At 33.4% G+C, this 20,317-nt stretch overlaps 1 protein-coding gene and 1 long non-coding RNA gene across 22 annotated transcripts in view; both read left to right on the forward strand.

The window, feature by feature from the left end:
* LOC119080723 (CUGBP Elav-like family member 4) overlaps positions 1 to 20,317 on the forward strand; it is a 243,266-nt gene that overhangs the window by 91,220 nt on the left and 131,729 nt on the right. Inside the window, exon 1 of one of the 21 annotated variants that reach the window (XM_037189240.1) lies at positions 6,055 to 6,918. The exons of 18 other annotated variants lie outside the window; for them this stretch is intronic. The gene's annotated coding sequence lies outside the window, so the exon portion shown is untranslated. Of the gene's footprint in view, positions 1 to 6,054; positions 6,919 to 20,317 lie in introns of those variants that run through there. 2 more of the 21 variants (XM_037189226.1, XM_037189235.1) reach the window with 2 other exon arrangements.
* On the forward strand, positions 819 to 19,348 carry LOC119080828. Its single transcript, XR_005088387.1, has 3 exons — positions 819 to 949; positions 13,656 to 13,661; positions 19,321 to 19,348. It is a non-coding gene; the product is annotated as an uncharacterized LOC119080828 (long non-coding RNA).

Consider the following 20,317-nt stretch of genomic DNA (forward strand, 5'->3'; position numbering starts at 1 on the left):
ATGTGCTTGTAATATTCGATTAGATACTATACTGGCTCGGAAGCTATTGCAAAGTCTGTGAGTCTCTCCAATATCAGAACATATAAATGTTTGCTCTGCAAATTTATTTTTTTTTCTTTCAAATTTTCTAGAGCTAGTTGAGAGAATCGTTTTTATTACTCGTCATTTTCCGAAAGTCGTCGAAATGAAGTCCTGGCTATTTCTCTTTACCAGAACTAATTTACTTCAATTGTAAGAAAAAACCAATTTTCGAATAAAAACGTACAGAAAAAACGCTTGGGAGCAATTTGTGATTTCCTCACTAGAACCTTAGATTTTGTACGATTTTGTTAGATTTTAGAATGTCAAATTTTTAGTAGGTTCGAGTCGAAGGAGAATACATCGATATACGAGACGGACCAGCTGGTAAAACAGCTGAAGCAAGCTTTAAACAATTTAACTACAGAAAACATACCAACTAATTCATGTCCCTTCTGAAATTGTCTAGTCATTTCTTTTTGAATCGTCTTCACATAATTCGATGATCTGTTGCAGCAGCAGTGGTGCTAGCTACTGTATGACTAGTGTTTTTCAGTCCACTTGCAATTTTTCCACATTGGTTTTGAAGGTAGCAAGATACGTGCGTACAATGATCTAGTCTAGTCCTGTTTATTGATTTTTTAGAGTTTCGAGACCTTTCATCACTCATCGAAATATTCTCAGAATTTAATGATAACATAGTTTCAATCTTTTCGAGTTTCTATTTCCAAAAATCATTTATCCATACCTAACACACGCAACGCCGGCAATAATTTACTTATACCAATTTTAATATTATTACAGGGGTGGAATTACGGCTGCAGTTTTCTATATAGAAAAGTCTCTTTTCTACGTAGAAAAGATTCTTTTCTATATAGAAAAAGAAGCTTTTTCTACTTAAAACGTTTCATTTTTAGAGTCAATAGTATGCGTAATACAAACTGACGATGAATTCAATCAAAACAATTATGCCTACTATGAATACGCATACTATTGCCTCTAAAAATCAAACGTTTTAAGTTGAAAAAAATATTTTTTCTATATAGAAAAGAATCTTTTCTACGTAGAAAAGAGTCTTTTCTACATAGAAAACTGCAGCCGTAATTCCACCCCAGGTTGAATTTTGTAAATTTTCAATAAATTTTTGTATGAAAAGGAAAAACCAGAAAATATTCTTCGATACAATGAAATTGATTTCAACAAAATTTGATTATATTGTGGGTAAGTGTAGAATAACGTACGACTGAGCAGAAAAAGGTATAGATCTATAATAATAATTGAAGGCAGGTATGCTGGAATACCTTATATTCGCTCGTTTATCTTTGGAAATATCATACCTTGTACAACACACAAAACGAATACACTTTTTTGCGTCTTGTATTTTTGTATGTAATGGAGCGTAGAATAAACTGGTGTACACACGGATACATATCGAAAGACAAATCAATTTATAAATGGTTTATATGTATAAAGTCATTTAATATAAAGCCTTTGAAGCTTTTACATCAATTATTTTTTTTCTTCCTCTCATGCTGAGGAATGAGAATAGAGAGACTAGATACTTATATTATATACGTATATAATATAGACATTCGGATCGAGTCTGGTTGAATGAGATAGCGCTGTGTGCTAATGGTATTATAAAAAGGGTAGGTTGGAATAAGGTATGGAAAGGTTATACATTTTCATTCAATTCAATAAAAAATACATTAAGTTGATCATATGACATAAGCTAAAAGGATATAAATCAAATGCAGAGACAAGAAAAAGATTGATTCATTCGATTGAATGACTGGTGTGTTTTTGGCACACCAAATCGCGAGAACTTTTTCTTTCATTTTTGGTTAGTCGATTTATTGAGTGTTTCAGTATTTTGATGAATTAGTCACTTACCCTTTTTTCTCAATTCTACGAATCATTAGGGGATTTGAATGGAAATTAAATCGTTGAACGATAGATATTGTAGATGAGCTGATGAATGACAAATTAGACATGACCCACATATGACATATGATGATTTTTTATACCGGTGGGTATAGGAGAAATATAACAAATTCTGAACTATTGGTATGATCTGTGCGCTGGCTATCCATGGTTGAAAGTATTTACAATCGCGTGCTTGCTAAATTCAGAATGATAGGCTTTTGGCGAGGGTTGAATGAAGCCTCGATGTTTTTATTGTTCATACGTAGGTGAAGAAAGGAAATTGTTACGTTGGGACGAAAAGCTTTGGGCCTGCTAACATCACGTCAGTGCTTGCTTATAAATAAAACAGAATGGAATATATACAGAAATATATGTTTCCTAGTTCTTTAAGTGATCTAAGTAAGGTCTTATAAATAAATAAAGTTAAAGATTTTGCACCAAACACATGGTGATACTTTAAAAGGAGTAATAGATTTAATTATTATACATCAATACGATTGCAGCCCTTCAAAGTTTACAGAGAGAAGTAGAAGCGTATGAACAAATTTTTATTGTCACCAGATGATTCGCCATCTTAGAGAACGGAATTGTCGGGTCGGAAAACGATAGCATTTTTGTAATTTCTATGGAGATTTCTCTTCACTCCCAGTTGTATATCATACTTAAGGAATTACCATCATCGTCATATTAATACAAAGAACACGAAGTGGAAGGATCGATGCACTCTGAGAATTTGAATAAGAATCAAACAAAGCCAAACAAGAAAATATTTAAAAAATATATAAGTCGTCTTGCTCGAACTGGAACACGTATGCAAGAGTGAAAATAAGACATCATGCTTTCCTATCCCAACTGCTGATGTTGAGGCACTTTGGAATAAAATAAAAAAAAAACTCTGTGCAACTCAATGATTTCCCATTGTTTTGACTTCTATTTTGTCGAGAGCATATTGTGAAATTGCGAACATTGTATAATGTATATACGTAGACGCTGGTACGTATAAACCACCGAAATAGTGCACAACAATAAAAATATTTAAAATAATTTTCCGTGTAAACAAAAGCTGGGTTATAAGCTGTTTGTTGTTTGAACTCTTGAATGCAGCAAAATGTCGGACCAAACAATTCACCAAATAATATGTATAAGGAAAGCAGAATCATTTTTGTCTTTGTTTACACTCAAGTGCCTCAGAAGACGTATATAATGGAAAAATGCTCGGAAAAAAGCTTGTTATTGTTGGTAAACTACTCGGTTAAGAAGATTTTTTTCTTTGCATTTAAAGAAGAAAGAAAAGTTTCGCTTTTAACAACAAAAAAATATCTTCTTTTCCATAATTTTTTGTCCTCCATTCACAACTCACATTATTTGCCTGCATTTATTTTGCTGTTGACTCAGCTGTGAACCGTTGATAGTTCAAATCCGTTAATTATTTTCGACAAGTCCCTGAAGAGTCATCATTTAAATTCAAATTAATCTCAAAGGAGCAATAGAACTATAAAAAGCATTTTCTAATGTAAGGACGAAAATTGGAAGCTTCATAAGATTATTTTCTTAAACGGACATGTTTCATGTTATATATCAACGACAAAAATAAATGGGAAGCTCGTGTACTAATGTAGAGTATTGTGTGACAAAGTAAACGAAGTAAAAGATTTCCCCATAAATTATTAAATTATTACCAGCACATGTTCCCATGAAAAACTGATGAGTATTTCTTAGCCTTTCCCAGCTTTGTAGCAATCTAGCAAAGATAGAAACTAGGATGGGTCGATTTTACCAATCCACATCCAGTGGCTGGTGTACTGGAAGTTAAGTTAAGTTGTGACATCATTACATTTTCGTTTTCACATTTGAAAATCTAGTTGTTTGTATGGAAAATCGATTTTTCCCACTCTAATAGATACATTATTGACATCACTATTCCACCAAAAAAGGTATCACAAATTCAAATTGCACAGTTCAATTCCAAAAATTCCATTATATTCCTGAAAATCTAAAAATTCCGCCTAATTACAGAAATACCAACCATTCTGAAAATTTCGTTTTACATTCTTAGAATAATAAATTTCCTCATGTTTCTTTATTTTGAATCTATCGTTTGTAATCCAGGTATTTTATTCAGAAACAAAATCTTTAACATTTACCCAGACAAAGATGAAAAATAAATCTAGTTCTTCGTTTGTTAAATAAAACATCTGCACTTCGAAAACAGACCACATACCCTAAATCAGAAAAAATCAAAAAATTCCAGTCAACTCCAAAAATTCTCCTCAAAATTCCAATATTTTCTAAAATTACATTCAATTTCATTTTACTTCCACCAATTTCCTCAGCGGTTTACCCTATGTTTTCACCCAGAGTCAAAGTTAAAGTCATCAATAAGGGACTAGATTTTATGATGCAAACTTTTTAACACTCATGATACTGTCGGACTGAACGGAGCAATGGTTAAAATATCTTTCTTTTGTTTTTCTTTTAAAACTTTAGTATCCAACAATAATAATACAATTTCGACTCAATGTCTCTTCTTATCAATTGTATTAATGATTCTCTTGCCAATAATACTGTGTGTCTGACACTACCGCTTCTATCCTAAAAGGTTAAGAAATTGAGTAGAAAATTTGCTGTTACACATAATCGTAAAAGTCATTAAAAAAAGGTGTTAAGAACACTATTTTAGTCATCATCATTACAGTCGATTTAACATAAAAACAATTAAGTAGTTTCGTGCCCGTTAGTTTGGAATGGAAACAAAATCTTCCATGTAAAAACGAAATTAGCTACCGTCCGACCGCATATTACAGTTGGACAAACATTACGTTGGATAGAAATCGTTCGACCAAAAAATAATAATGAAAAAAGGAGAACTTCAATGCCGAACATGTAAACGAAATAGATAACATGATACAGACAAATCAGACAAGACATTAATCAATTTTCCATGTTTTCCCAATTTAGAAGCTACCAATTATAATAGTGACACACATAAATCACCCACAGGAAAATATATCGAAAACATAATTTTTCTTCAAACATTAACTTACATTGTAACATTCATTTTCATACATAATTTATTTTGTAACATGGAAAGTGTGTGTAACTTTTTCGTTAATACGCTGGTGTATTTTTTTTCCTCCCCCGTTCGGAGGGTATACGCAATTCGATTGTAAATACACTCACCGTTAATGCCTGAATATACCTATTACGGAATGTTAATGCTTAGGATATTGCGTTGAAATTGAAAGCTACATATTCGAATAAAAATTGATTATTGATTGAGTGCGTATGGGTATGATACGGACGACGACGGGTGTGTTAGCGATCCATTCAGTTAGTCTGTATGTTGGACAAAATACGTGCATCAACAAAAAAAACCAAACAAAAGCGAAATGTTAATTTGAATCGACAAAATCAAAAAAAAATATACTCAAAAATATGAGACAATAACATGTTATGTAAGATCCACACTCTATGGAAAATATGTATATTTTGTGAACATTGCCGTGTGTTCGATGGAAATGAATACATTCACGTTCCGTGTATATTTACATAGACACAAAATACATAATTCATATTGCGGCTGTGCATTACATCGGCGCAGCCGTTTTGACAAAATATTGAGAGCATGTCAGCCAAGGGTGTTTACGCCCACAGTATATACGGTTTTGGAATGAAAATAAACGGTATACTTGTTGTGGATAAGACTGCTCTGGGTAGAAAAATGATATTTACCCGAACACAGAACCAAAAAAAAGAAGAAAATATATATAATCAGTGACGTCATTTCTCCGTGTACACAAATTGGGGTAAGGTGAATTTTCCGAAAATCGTGTATAACGTAACATGGTGCAATCATCTAATGTGTATGGGCACCGATGTGCCCCTTTTTTTGCTGAATTTGAAATTGGGAAAAAGGAAAATTCTATATTCAGCAAATAGCCAAGTTTCTTCAGCTGTATATCGTAGAGGTATACATAAAATGGGATACTCATTCTAGACATATAGTCATAATAGAGAGTGCAATTACTGCCTGTTGCTTTTTCCCTATGTATTCGGTTTGGATATACATGGTGAATGAGATATTTTTTTTTCCGAAAAACACTGGCATTTGAAAAGGTCTAATATATTTTCCAGTAGTATTCGGGCGGAACGCAAGGAATCAGCGGCGTCTGTTCTTTATATTTCGATATATTATTATTGTTGTTATCACATTATATCTACACATAAAATATTCATAAAATATCGGGGGCAGTTTTCCGTGCCTTTCTCACGTATGAACAAATTAATTGAATTAACCAAAAAAGAGATAAAAAAAAATTTAAACGAGACTTGAAATCGTGTTTGATGGATTCACTAATAAACACACCGTCTCAGTCATAAAAATTGTTTTATTGAGTAACGTTTGGAAAAAGTAGAAACGGAAACGAACTCTTTATTTCGTAGGAAGAAAAACAAAAAGATTTTTATTCGTAAGCTAAATGAAATTCAGTGGATTTAATTACAGAGTTGAATTGAAAAAAATAAAAATAAAATTTTAAGTGTTCAGATTCAACGGAGAGAGGTTTTTCGAACTTTTAAAAGTGAATTGATTTAACATTTAAAAACAAAATTTAAAGTGTACACAAATAGCAAACATATTTTTGTATCTCAGCATAGATATCGTTAAAGCAACGTGTTATGTAATATAACTAAAAATATTCAATTTAACATTAAAAGCTATTCCCTTTAACAAGTAACAGTAAGCTTTGGAAAATAAACAATAAAAACATTTTTCCCGAAGAGATTATCGTTTTAACATTAAACAAAATCGAGTGATTATTAGCTGGAAAATTAAAAGCACAACAAAAAAAATCAAATATTTTTAATAAATAATTCGAGTCAATTAAATGTGCATTTGGATTTAATCTGAATTTTTTTTCCTGTGTGTTTAAATTTGCCTGACAACTAATTAAATGAAGCTGTTGGTAAAGTCAGGTAAATCCCTAATAGGGTTGTTTATTTTTACATTTTCTGCTCTTTTTTTGTTGTTGTTGTTGTTTAATTCATTTTAAGCTTTTACGGATTTAATGTTCCACTATTGTAATCCAATGCACACAAAAAAAAACGATGTCGTTCATTTTAAAATCGTCTCGTTTTAATTAGCTGATTCTTAAAATAGAAAATAGAAAAGTTTTTCTTTTTATTTGTCTTACATTTCTTTCTACCATTCAATTGTATAATCCGAACTTCCGAACCAACGGTGGAATAAGGTAATTTGACGTGGTTGTAGTTTCGTTTTTATAGTCAAACGAGTTGAGGTAGACGGTTGTTTTTTTGCTGAAGAAACCGTAACAGCTGGTGGACTTTATTGTCTTAAGTTACTCGATTGCGATCGTATAACGTTTAATATTTTCTGAAGGCTGGCAATCAAAAGTGATTCAGGTATTATATATACGTGCAGAACGAAGAGCTATAAAGATTGAAGAGTGATACCAAAAAATGCTCATAGTCATGGCACATATGCAATGGTTGTATGAGTAAATATCGCTAATTTTTTGAATAGAACTAATTGAGTTACACAATTGTTACTAATTAGTTGACTGATAATTTTATTACTGAATTCTGGAAATGTTCCCTTTAATTTTCTTTACAGCGGTAAATGGCTAAAATATCCGATTCTAAGATTTTTATTACTAAGCAGTGACTTTTCTGGTACGGTAAAACAGTTTTTGTCACGATGATATAATTTAACTTGAATGAGTTATTGAACCGGAAAAACTATTGAAACGGACATTCAATTTTGTACAGAACTTGGTATACTATTTATCACCCTAATATTTCGAGCGTAAAATTGAACTTTTCGATTAAAAACTTGTCTCTCCAGCCTTTATTAAGGGTACAACTATGTCCCGCCTAAGAACTGGGTCACACAACCACCTGTAATATACTTTGAATTCCGTATTAGAATTTAACTACGAATGCGATGGTGAATGGAATAATCGCAACAAACGAAATAGAATTGAAACTTAAACTTATTCATGCCACGTTTTTCATCAGTACACAAATATGTTTTCCACTTTTATCCAGCGTCAACGTACAATTTTATAATTTCGAACGATGAAATATTGTCTTCCCTTTCCGTATCGACGATAAGTTGCCCAACATAATCTTGGCATCTCGTGGAAGTAACTATGTTTTCGAAATGACTTACAATAGTTATAACGGCAAGATGATGATGATGATATTATGTCTGCGGTGATATATACATAAAATTTTCCACTGTATAATGACATTGTGTGACATGTTTTTCAATTTATTATTTTTTCCCTTCAAATCGAATCTGGTTCTCTGCGAAATGCTTCCTGAACGTGATTTGTTTTTCTAATCAGAATTTCGCCGATTTTCGCTGTTTCTTGGTACGAGCAATTTTATTACATTGCAAATTACTTACAGAAATGGGACACATACAGAAGACGGAAGATACGTGAATTAACTTTAGGATATAATCTAATCTACCTAGCTTTCTGTGAGCTTTTGATGTGAATTCTATGCTCTCCGTCACGAAACTATTTTTTTTAAATTCTGTAGCAGCAATTCCATTTTACCATTCGTTGAATTGATGTCAAGTCAGAGTCATCTTCACTCAGTCAACAATAGACATTTACAACCACATTTCAGATTAAGTTTACTTGTAAGTAAAAATTTAAGTTAAACTGCGGGAAATTGTTCGCCGAATTAAAATGCGAGACATCAATGAAAAACAATAAACCTAACTGCTCCACACACAACGACGCGAAGTATTGAATTTCCATTTTGCTTTAATGTCAAGTAATGATAATCGAGCAAAAGAAATTCGATACGTGTGTGATTCGAAGAAACAACGGTTGGAAGGTCAAGGTGACGACTATAATTATTCACTATAAAAATTCACTATAAAAATTCACTATAGAGTGAGTAGTGAAGGGGGAGAAATAACTAAATATATAGCGGAACTGAGCGATCCTCTCTGTTAATCAATCTTGTCTTGAATACTATCTTCTATAGAGAATCATCAAATTTCAGTTGTCCTATGACGTATCAACTACATGTTCAAACAAATGAAGTACAAGATTTGATTTCAGTCATGGAAGAAATTAAACTATCCTAAAGATCTGTGAAAGGTTAAATGGAGAAACGTCCAGTGTGGTCTTCGTTTCATTTACGAATAGATAGATAGAATTATGTCTACCGTTTCTAAAAGATTACCGTATCTTAGAACAAAGACGAAAACGATTGATTTGAATCTATTTTCCCTTTGTGTCGAAACAAACATTCGTTTAATAGTTTTAGTCTAAATGAGTCATCTATGCAACAACACGAAAGAACGAATATTTTTATTTTTAATTAAATATTCAGCTTGTTATCGCTACGTTTATTTTTATTGCAATCTCCTTGGGTAGAGTCCCTGAGAGTAACATTAACTGAGCCATAACACAAGGGTTTTTTTTGCCAAACTTAACAGTCCTGATGGGGTTTCATTTTGGTGACTGTGCTGTCATTATTGTATCAATAAAAAGGAAGTATTTCGTATGACAACAACTGTTTTTTGTGTGTTATAGAAAAAAATACACCTTTCTATCACACACTTGCTACCAATCGAATATGTATTCAGTACAACAAAGGATTGTCATAAATTCTAATTTATCAGTAACTATAACATACGAGTACTTATAACCTTCTCACACGATAACACTAAATCGAGCGAACTCAGGTATTTCCATTACCTTTTCATAAAAAGCGTTATCATTTTCACCACATACACAATTTGATTTTACGACTCAGCCATAAAATGTAACTGTTTTTATGTAACAATATCCAAGTATTTGATATGGGTGGTATGCGGTTGCTGGAGAGAAAAGTGAAGAGCATAGAGGCAGAAGAAAAAAAAACGGATACGCATTATAACTACTGAAACCAAACGAAACGAACAAAAAATATATGTATAATATCGTCAGTTCAGTTCAAGGTCAAAAGTTTGAAAAAACACTTCAACAACACCTCATATTCCCTATTTAATATAAATAAATAATACCAGAATATCGTCGTAGCAATATATATGTATATTTATGTACGTATACACATTGCGTAGCATTCATATAGTTAAGTGTACACTAGGGTGGGTCGGTAGATGTAACCAACTTTAAAATCCCCATCCAGCGGTTGTGTAGCTGGAAGAAACTAAACTTGTGGCATCATTTCGGCACATTTTTGAATATCCCACTTGCATTTAAAAATCTGATTTTTATATGGAAAATCGATTTTACATACGAACTTTAGTCATCAGTGGGATACTCAAAACTGTGCCACAAGCTAAGTTTCTTCCAGCTACACTATCCGTTGGATGTGTATTTCAAAGTTGGAAAAATCGACCCACCCTAGTGTACACTCTTTCACACCATCCACTCAACGACACCATACCAAATATTTTCTTTGCACCTCACGTCACACACACACAAAATTCTTTATCGGGGCGTACCGCTTCACATAATACAATTTGGTTGAAATGATAAAAAAAAAATTTATATCAGACGAAAATAGATAAAATATGTCGTGTTTATGCATCATTTCGCACCCTTTTTTTATAATTTCACAATAAATAACAAAATAGTGTTTTTAGGTGTAAAGTGGAGTGTGCTGAGGAGGGAGGTTTGAGGTGAATAATTCTTTTTGTTTTTTGTTGTTGTTGTTATTTAATTTGTGTATCATGTGGGCGGAAAGATATAAGTTAAATGAAATCTATTACGTTTGGCCGCTGAGGTAGGATGGGTTAACAGGTAATATTAGGTCGAGGCGATCGTAAACATGGCACGACTTTGTTGGTATTAACGACCTATAAATTTGCATAATAGCTAATAGCTGTTTGTCATCTCAAATCGGTAAATATTAAATTTTGCTTTTTTTCCAAACGCAACGGTGAATGCTAACATTCACACAAATTACAGTCAAAGACATGACACGACAAGTGTGTAGATAACACGATAGCATAATAATTCAATATTACAGCGAAGTCTCGTAAATCAGTTGGTGAATTACCTTTGGCTTGTCCAAGTAAAAACAAACGAAATTATTGTCCATTCTTGCGATCATAAAATTCATCATTACTGTCTTACCTCAACTGAACTTTAATAGGTTTTTCGATGGAAGACTAAGAAATAAGTTCAGTTCATGGGTTGGTAACATTACGGGGTAATAGAGAATTTGGATAATCTAAGACGAATCTAATACTGTTTACTCAATTTACGTGTAAAAGCCACCTCGTTTCATGTATAGCTTCCTTATTTAAAAACAACGTGAAAGAATCATCAATAGCGAAGATTTAATTTCCGTAAGAATCATCATATAGCATCACCTCAACTCATCTCAAAAAACTACGTTTTTTGTCAAGCCTTTTTTCTCATCGAAATTAATGCTTCGTGTAGATAGACTGTACTGTGTACACAATGCATTTTCGGTAGTAATCTTTACAACTTCGTTTCAGTTTCTTATCCATCCATGAAATAACAGCCTGGATATAATGGGAAACTTAGTTATTTGTAAATTTATCGTCGATTACAACAACACCACACACACCTCCAGAACCTCACCTCAACTAAAATATTATATTCCCAAAAATCATATTACTTTGTTATCATATTCACGTTTTTAGGAAACTTTCCTAATGCGCCCTGGGTAACACTGTGTAGCGGAATGTAATTATCATCATAAATTACTTTTATTTGTACTTTAGTTCAAATTTCCAGAAAACATAACACATAGAAAAACATTTGCCGAAGTGTATGGTGTTGTTTATCAAAATAAAAGACAATATTATTATGCAAAGGGGTTATACGGGCGAGAAAGACGGGAGTCTCTTGAACGAAGGGTTCTATTTTCTAATGTTGTTTTACATATCAGGTCAGATAAACGGAGTATGGGTGGCAAATCTGGCAAAAACAAAAGTGCCGAGTGTGAATGCAGCATATAAGGTAACATCAGAAAATAACCCACCCGCGTGCTATTAAACAATCTCTAAATAACGTTTCTATAAAGTCGGTTGTATAACACGACAATGGGAGAGGTGTTGGGTGTTATGAATGTGTGTTTGTATATTTGGAAAAACAAACGAAAATACACAAAACAAAATTATATTTTAAGAAGATAAATGGTTTTTTTTGGAAATAATATTCGTTGCTATTTGTCCTTGTTATAATAACACACAACAAATAATAGTGGAACAACAAACACTGTGCAGTCAAAAACTATTTTGTATGTGACGTATAAATGTCCTTATCAATGGGTAATGGAAGCGCAAAACAAAGCAATTAATTATGATTTATTGGAATGGTGTAAAATTTGATCCTGGTGAGCGTGAACTTGCCAGAGGAGTGTGGGTTGTATCGATAATAATGGAACCAATACACAATATAAAACGGGTTCGTTCTCGTTATTTTTGTTTGACAAAGAAAGAATAATTTTGTTTGAATAATTGGGTTAATGCGTGTGGGGTCTCTTAAATCCGGTGACGTAAGTTTAAGTTGAAATTGGTGTTTGCGTTTGGTTTTTGTCATAACATGTCTCGATGTTAAGTTTCTAATTCGAAAAGACGATAGCTTAATACGCATAAGCTAATGAAGTAACGTCAATTTTGGTTAACTTCTTCGTTAACTTTCAGTTCGTACATTCGCGGAATTTTGAAAACCGACACATTTTCTGTTTCGTGGTTTACTGGTTTTTTTGTGAATTTTGCATGCATTTTTATATGAAAAAATCAAAAACTCAAGTAAAACACAGAAACAGAAAATGTGTCGGTTTTCAAAATTCCGTGTGTGTATGACCGGTACTTCTTCAAAGTCGATGGTAAGTTTTTTAAAGCGATTAATAATGGCCCGAGGAAAGAATATTGTGATGGACAAACATATTTTATGGAATCCACCTCTTTTATGAATGATTCACGCCTCTCAGGGAAGATGGTCAAATATCTAAAAAAAAATGCCTGCTGATGGTGAGTGTAAGTAGCTAGACAAAAAGTCTAATAATCTAACAGCGTCAGTATACTAGTAGATGTAGTACTGTGGTTCATTATCCAAATCATCATACATCTGACAGATACAGATATATAGAGACAAACAGTTTTGTACTAGAGATACCAACTCTTTAAAGACAAATACCAACTCTTTTAATTGTTTAGTTATTCATGCAACAAGAATCGTATGAAGGCAGTATGAATCGCACTAAATGTCGATTTTCAAATCGAGGGAAATTTAGATGCATAAATCTCGGTGCAAATCACTTTATTAAGCTCTAGATATGTTCTAGATGTGAATGGTACTATATGTCACTCAGCATCATAATATGCAAAATTTGCAAAGTTAAGATGTCTCACGATGCGGTCGCGAAATAGTTATTTGCATCACTTGGATTGAAACCACGAAATTACAGTATACGTGTGAATTCGTATACCGTATATCGACTTCGTCTCGACAAAACATACATACTTATGCAAAAATTATTCTTGTGGTATACGAATTCACACATATACTGTGATTGAGTGGTTTCAATCCTGTGATGTACACAATTTTACACTCGTCACATCATGAAATACACAAACAACAAAACCAAATATAATACACACCGTTCAACGTTGAACTTGAATGTATAGAAGAAGAATGAGAATAAAAACAAAACCGAAAATCCGCGATATAAAGCCGAACGAGTTGATCGTTCGATGTGTATCACACTACTCGTTGATGCGGAGAGTAAGCTCCGCCTTCGTATGAAATTTCTCTCTTTGACGAATAACATAAACAAACTCCACCATTAAGGAAAACATCGCCTGGATCCCTAGACCTGTTTGCAAGGTCTGCTGAGAGAGAACTAAAAAAGTGTGGTTTCCGATAACTTTCGACGCGTGATATTCAGTGTTTTCATGGTTCGGCGAGTGTAAAAGTTTTTGCGTATCACTATGTTCGAAAACTGCGTGTGAAGTATTTGATTAGGCTCATAATTACACATCTACAGCCTAATAAAGTACTTCGAACTATATGTCACAAATAACTATTTAGCAATTCGTCGTTCAAAGTTACACTCTTTTTTCCGTGTAATAATCTTCCTCATTACGATATTGCAAAGAGGCAAAAAACAGTTCCAGTCACTGAATTGCATAAAAATGTTTAAAAAAAAAAATCAAAGATGATTTGATTACCACTGTGAACACATGTCAACCAGGTATTCCATATGTTTTTTCGAATGTTCGAAGTTTTTACCATAAGAAAACTTGGCCGGTCAACTGTATCATTTCTAAGTATCTGCAAAGAAATATGTTTCCGAATTTTCCCATTTGGCAACGTAGCACATACCTTTTGACTTTTCCCGAAAAGGAAAGAAAGCAAAAAAAACACTAAGTTACAACGAGAGAAAATTATCTTCACTTTTCTACACCATTAAATCCGAAACTTTTCTTGACTACCGTGGGATATATATAATAAACCCGAAACGTTGTTATGTATCCTTTTGCCAATATATATTTTTCATTCCTCTTCCAAAAATTGTTTTGTTAATTCAATTTAGAAAGTTTTCGCCAAAATCTAGTTTTTCACTAGTTTTAATGAAACAGAGAAAATGAACGCCAGGGCATTAAACTGATTATAATAGCTGCACAGCATAAAAAAAGTACACATAAAGTCTGGGGCAAAAAAACTCTCTCTTCTCTCATACTGTGGGCGAAAAACAAAATTTAATATAACATAGACTTTGCCTTCGCATTTCTTTCCGTTTAGATTGGAGTTTCTTAGTTTATTTTTTTTTTGTTCGGCGTTCTACACTTCCCTCTTTTCTAATTAAAAGTTAGAAATACTAAAGTAATTTAAAACGCTAAAGCCTCGCAAGTTTGGCTATATCTCTTATGGCATTTTACTTGGCTCGGCATCTTTCAACAAGAAATGATAAAATCACAGAATGGTATGAAGAACAAAAAATATAACTCTGCTGACGCCTACAATTAGACACAAATTGTTTTGCGCTTTTTCTCTCCATTTTTCGACTCCACTTTTTTCGCTTTTCTTATTTTCCTAAAAATTAAAATTAGCTTGACACAGAAATTTTCGATTCGAAAAGTCAGAGGCAAAACTTTTTTTTTAATTATTTTTTTTATGGCGAACCACATTTTGATTTTTTACATTTCATTAGGAATGGAAACCGTACAGTACAATAAGCCAAAACGGTCTAAATATTTGATACCGAACCATTAACCGGTCCGATTGCTTTTATATTTTGTTTTATTACACACATTACCAGCGGTGGTTCCATGACCAGCATATATTTTAATATTGACATCCTATTCATGTTGAATTGCCCATTTGACCCATACGTATCTACACACAACGGAAAAGTGGACGATGTATAGTTAAATATGGTTGGTGTATGGCAACTAAACACAGTTTTATATTCAACTGTGAAAATTTATTGATTTGTCCTTTGAGAATAGTTGTGTTTTAAGTCAATTTTCATCAGCCGGAGTAATCATATATAGGTATTGTGGTAAGGCTGGAATTGTATATGGGATTTCAATGGAATTTTGGAATAAAGCTAGGTTTATTATCAAAATTATTACAATGGCATGGTGTTCTGTTGGTATTCTTTATTGACACAAGGGATTTAGGTTAAGAAAGAATACAATGAATTCTCTGTTCAACGAAATTTCCGAAATGTGGGCTCGGCAGCGTTCTTTTTAACAAATTATCTAGCATTGACAGAACTCTAACATTACGTCAAACAGAAGTATTTTTTGTATGAAAAATGAAAACAGTCCACAAACGATACTGCGCTAACAACTTTAACAAACTCTTTCAAGATTTTCGAAGGAAGAAGTTCGGAGTTTAAGACCTGTGGCTAGACCAATAGAACTCAAATGACATTAGCCTATCACAGACGGCTATTCATCTGTTATCGACAACGACAACAAAAATTATGACAAGCTCTGGGTAATAAGGTCATTTATATAGTAAAATGCATGTTACAAAAATTGAAGTACAAGATTCGAAATAAACCGATTAAAAATACTTTGATTGATGGAAGTAATAGACCCGATAATAATACTGGTCATATACTTGCAGTCTGTAACGAGTCAAAGAAACTTCGCTGCACTATATAAAAAGAACAAAAGAAAGTGCCTGAAAGTGCAACACCTCGATCATCATATATCGCTTTAAGTATAAAATCGTAAGATACGACATTTTCTTTGGCATACAAGGGCTGCAAATTTACATTCCCTCTCAGGAAATTTTCTTTGGCCGATAAAATTGATATTTCCCATGTTTGAGTATGAGCATATGTTTCTATCGCTCAATACTGACTTTAGGTAGACAGTGGGACTGTTAATTCGAAGTAAACATGTTTTTCGTAGACTACCCATTCCGATTAAATCAACATTAAATGCCATTATAATGTATTCGCTTCCATTGATTTCATTTGGTCAATCAATCTTTCCATTCAATGCACAGTCCAACAATTCCAACACTCTTTGCCATCAAAGTTACATACATCATGTCGTGCAAAAGCCCATATATTAACACATATTTTGTTATTAATTAAATGCTGTTTCGGTTTCTGCTACTATTATTATTATTACGCAAAACACTAATCAATCAATATCCCAAGCAATATCATTAATTATCCAGGTTTTGAAAGTAGGTGCAGAGAGAAGCGAATTAGGTAGGAATATGTTATAAATCTACAACATAATAACATGTACGATACAGACGGAACACACATAACCTATATATGCGAGTTTCTCTAACATTTAAGATACACAGCAAATTATCCATTTGTATTGCAAAATGTGGTTAATTTATGCGGTCAAGAGTTTGGTCCAAGTTCAATATATAAATGCAAGGCTTCGCAACGTATATAGTATAACAAACATCACAACTGTGCACATACGGTATATAGCGTCAAATTAGAAATTCGCAATATTAGAAATTACTTTCGCACAAATTGTTATTGTAGTTGGAAATAACGAATGTATAGCCACATTTGTCTAGCAAGACTTTGTACACTTGGTACCTCGGTTTTGTATTGAGTTTAATCAATGAACATGTAATTATCTCTTAGCTTTTAGATTTGTGTTAGAGGTCTGTAATTGGATTCAAATTAAATTGACCAGAATTTAATATCCATACGGGTGTGTGAATAGAATTTTCTATGTGATCGCATTCCGGTTTTAGAATATATTTAAATAGACATTGGAATTGGACTATGTTTCATGTTTATCAAATTACATTTGCATTTGGTATGGTTATTTGATTCGATTTTCGCTTGCACACACAATCTCCGTGGCCATGACCGGAGAAGTTTTTCTGACTTCACAATAGATATTGAATCGGAGCATTCATTTCATTTCGACAAACAACACATGAATGATGTATCCCCGGCTTCGCTCGGGATTATTATCATCCTGAAATACTGAAATATTTGTATCCATTACACAGATAAAAAAATTTCGTCAACGAACGTATAAAATGGCTGGCGAAAAACGAAGCTGTCTCGTTTCTGCCTTACTTCGGATATGTATGTATATTATATACATATTACACACTTGTCACGAAGAAGTCTAGGCTTGCCGAGACTGATAGTGACAAGTGTGTACTCTATTTTATCACATAAGCGAAAACGAGACAACAACGTAGACCTGAAGTGTAATTTTTGAATTAAACTTCGTTAAGTAATTTTGACATCCGAACACCGCGCGTATGTGATAAAAGTATATTCCAATGTCTGACACGTATATCGTACATGTTCGACGTATAATCATTTATCACATACGCGCGGTGTTCGGCTTTCAAAATTACTTAACTAGAAGTTTAATTCAAAAATTACACTTCAGTTCTATGTTGTTGTCTCGTTTTCGCTTATGTGATAAAATAGAGTACACACTTGTCACTATCAGTCTCGGCAAGCCTCGACCTCTTCGTGACAAGTGTGTAATATATAATATGCTACTCGTGACTATTCGTGTCACTAGTATGTTTATACGTCAAACATGTACGATAGACGGAGTAAGGCAGAAATGAAGCTGTCTGCCAGCCATTTCATACATACAGGACGTATGTTGACGATTGTTTTTAGCCCCGTACGAAGTACTGGGGGCTTATAAGATTAATATGCCGTTTGTAACACGTCGAATTGGAAGCAGACAGTAAGGGCAAAGCATTTGGTTATGTTCATAGATGACGAATCCGCAATAAAAAAAATGTCCGTCCGTCCGTCCGTCCGTCTGTGACCCCTCTAGATTGATCAAATCACAACATTTTTTCAAAATTCTTTTTTTCCCCGATTGGTATCGACAAAAGTAAGGTCAAGTTCGAAAATGGGCATGATAGGGTCGGCCCTTCCAGAGCTAGGGCTCTATAGGTGTTTTTCAGTCTTTCGACGATATCTACCGAAATACGCACGCAATAGCTGCTTGTGATATATCAAATGAAAGGTATTGACGAGTAGAACAAAGTTGCTGAACATTGTTTTTGGGTAAGATGCAACGCGGGCTTGTTGGGAGGGCTCAAAGGTCGTTACTCGGCCCTAAGTGTTTTTTGCACATAAATCGAGTAAATCTCATTCGATTATGCTAGTTTTTGTTTCATTTGAGAGATACTTGAATGCCGAATAGAATGATGGCAAAAAAGTTTCAAATTTGGGCCCTTGGACTAAGGCCGCTACTCGGCCCTAAGTGTTTTTTGCACATAAATCGAGTAAATCTCATCCGATTTTGCTAGATTTAGTTTTTTATGGAAGGTAATTGAATACCGAAAAGAACGTGGCGAAAAAAGTTTCAAATTTGGGCCCTTGGACTAAGTCAGCTACTCGGCCCTAAGTGTTTTTTGCACATAAATCGAGTAAATCTCATCCGATTTTGCTAGTTTTTGTTTCATTTGAGAGATAATTGAATACCCAATAGAAAGTTGGCAAAAAATTTTGGGCAAAAAGAATCACGCTTTCAGGGGCGCCGACTTCTAAGGACAAGTGAGGCCTGGGCACCACTACTCGGAGGTTGATTCCTACTGAGCACCAGCACTTTTACAGCAAAATAAATAAAAAGGGTCTCATGGGCAGGGCACCACTACTCACAAATACAAGTCAGCGCCTCTGCACGCATTGAAGTAATAGTGCTCTTCCTTTCATTTTTAAATATGCTGAGTATATCGAGTATATCGCGTATATTCTGAGTATATCCAGTATATCGAGTATATCTTCGCATATTCCGTATATCGAGTATAAGTCGCATGAGTTTGACAACCGCCACATTCAGAAAAATGAAATTTTTTACACGATGGATTTCGATCAAACAAAATGCCAGGGTGTAGCTTGTGATCTCGATAGTCTGACAAGGTAATTAGTTTTTCAACAGAACCAATATCGGCTGAGCGATAAGACTTTGGAAAATGTTTGTTTTTGTATGTGATTGGCACATGACGAAATGTACTAGAAATATCATAAAATTAGTTTATACGTAGCAGAACGAATGTTATAGTAAATGAAGTAAAAGATTTTGTAAAAGAATAGGCAGACTTATACTCAGACTTTGTGATCATATCGCGAAAAGCTGATAAGTATGTCGTTTGTGAAGTTTAATAATTCATTGCTTGCGTTTCAAATTACGGGCTTTAGCTTTATCTCAAAAAATCAGACACTCCAAGCGTACACGGTTATATACTAAAAATATCGAGTGTTTCGTTGACGATTTGCAAGGGTCGCCTACAAAGCCGAGTGAATTTTTCATAATTTTCTCATTTTTATGTATAGTTCTACGAATCTAAAAAAAACCGAACGACAACTTTTCTACTTGACATGGTCCAAAATTAAAGTAGAATAAAAATTATCATCAAGCCCAATAAAGAGTTCTCAATTCTGCCAGCATTATACACCGCTGTCGAATACACGAAATATAAATGCAATAAAATTAAATCTGATTCAACGTTTTTTCCCAGTTATTCATCGGGGGTAAAATTTAAAATAAATTTGCGAATCGTCGTTTTTTTGTGTTTATCAACTGAAATTTAATTTCATCCTCGGAACGGGCCAGTAATCGAATTTACATTGATCACAACGCTTTTTTTTGCTTGCTTTAATCTGTTGATTTTAAATGTTGAATGATGCCCTCTTTAGTTTCAATTCTAAAAATATAAAAATAAAAATTCTGAAATGATTTACAAAGGAAGCGAAATGTTAAAATGGATTTAATTTTAATGTCAACCGCATTTTTTATAGCATGCTTACAATGATTTTAAAGTGAATTAAATTCTAGAATTATTACATTCATCCCTTGGTATCTCTTAACCGCACTGATGATGTCATTATCTACCTTCCAAAACAGTGAAAATTTCAG

Source organism: Bradysia coprophila, unplaced genomic scaffold (assembly GCF_014529535.1).
Source record: "Bradysia coprophila strain Holo2 unplaced genomic scaffold, BU_Bcop_v1 contig_350, whole genome shotgun sequence".
NCBI classification, from domain to species: Eukaryota; Metazoa; Arthropoda; class Insecta; order Diptera; family Sciaridae; genus Bradysia; species Bradysia coprophila.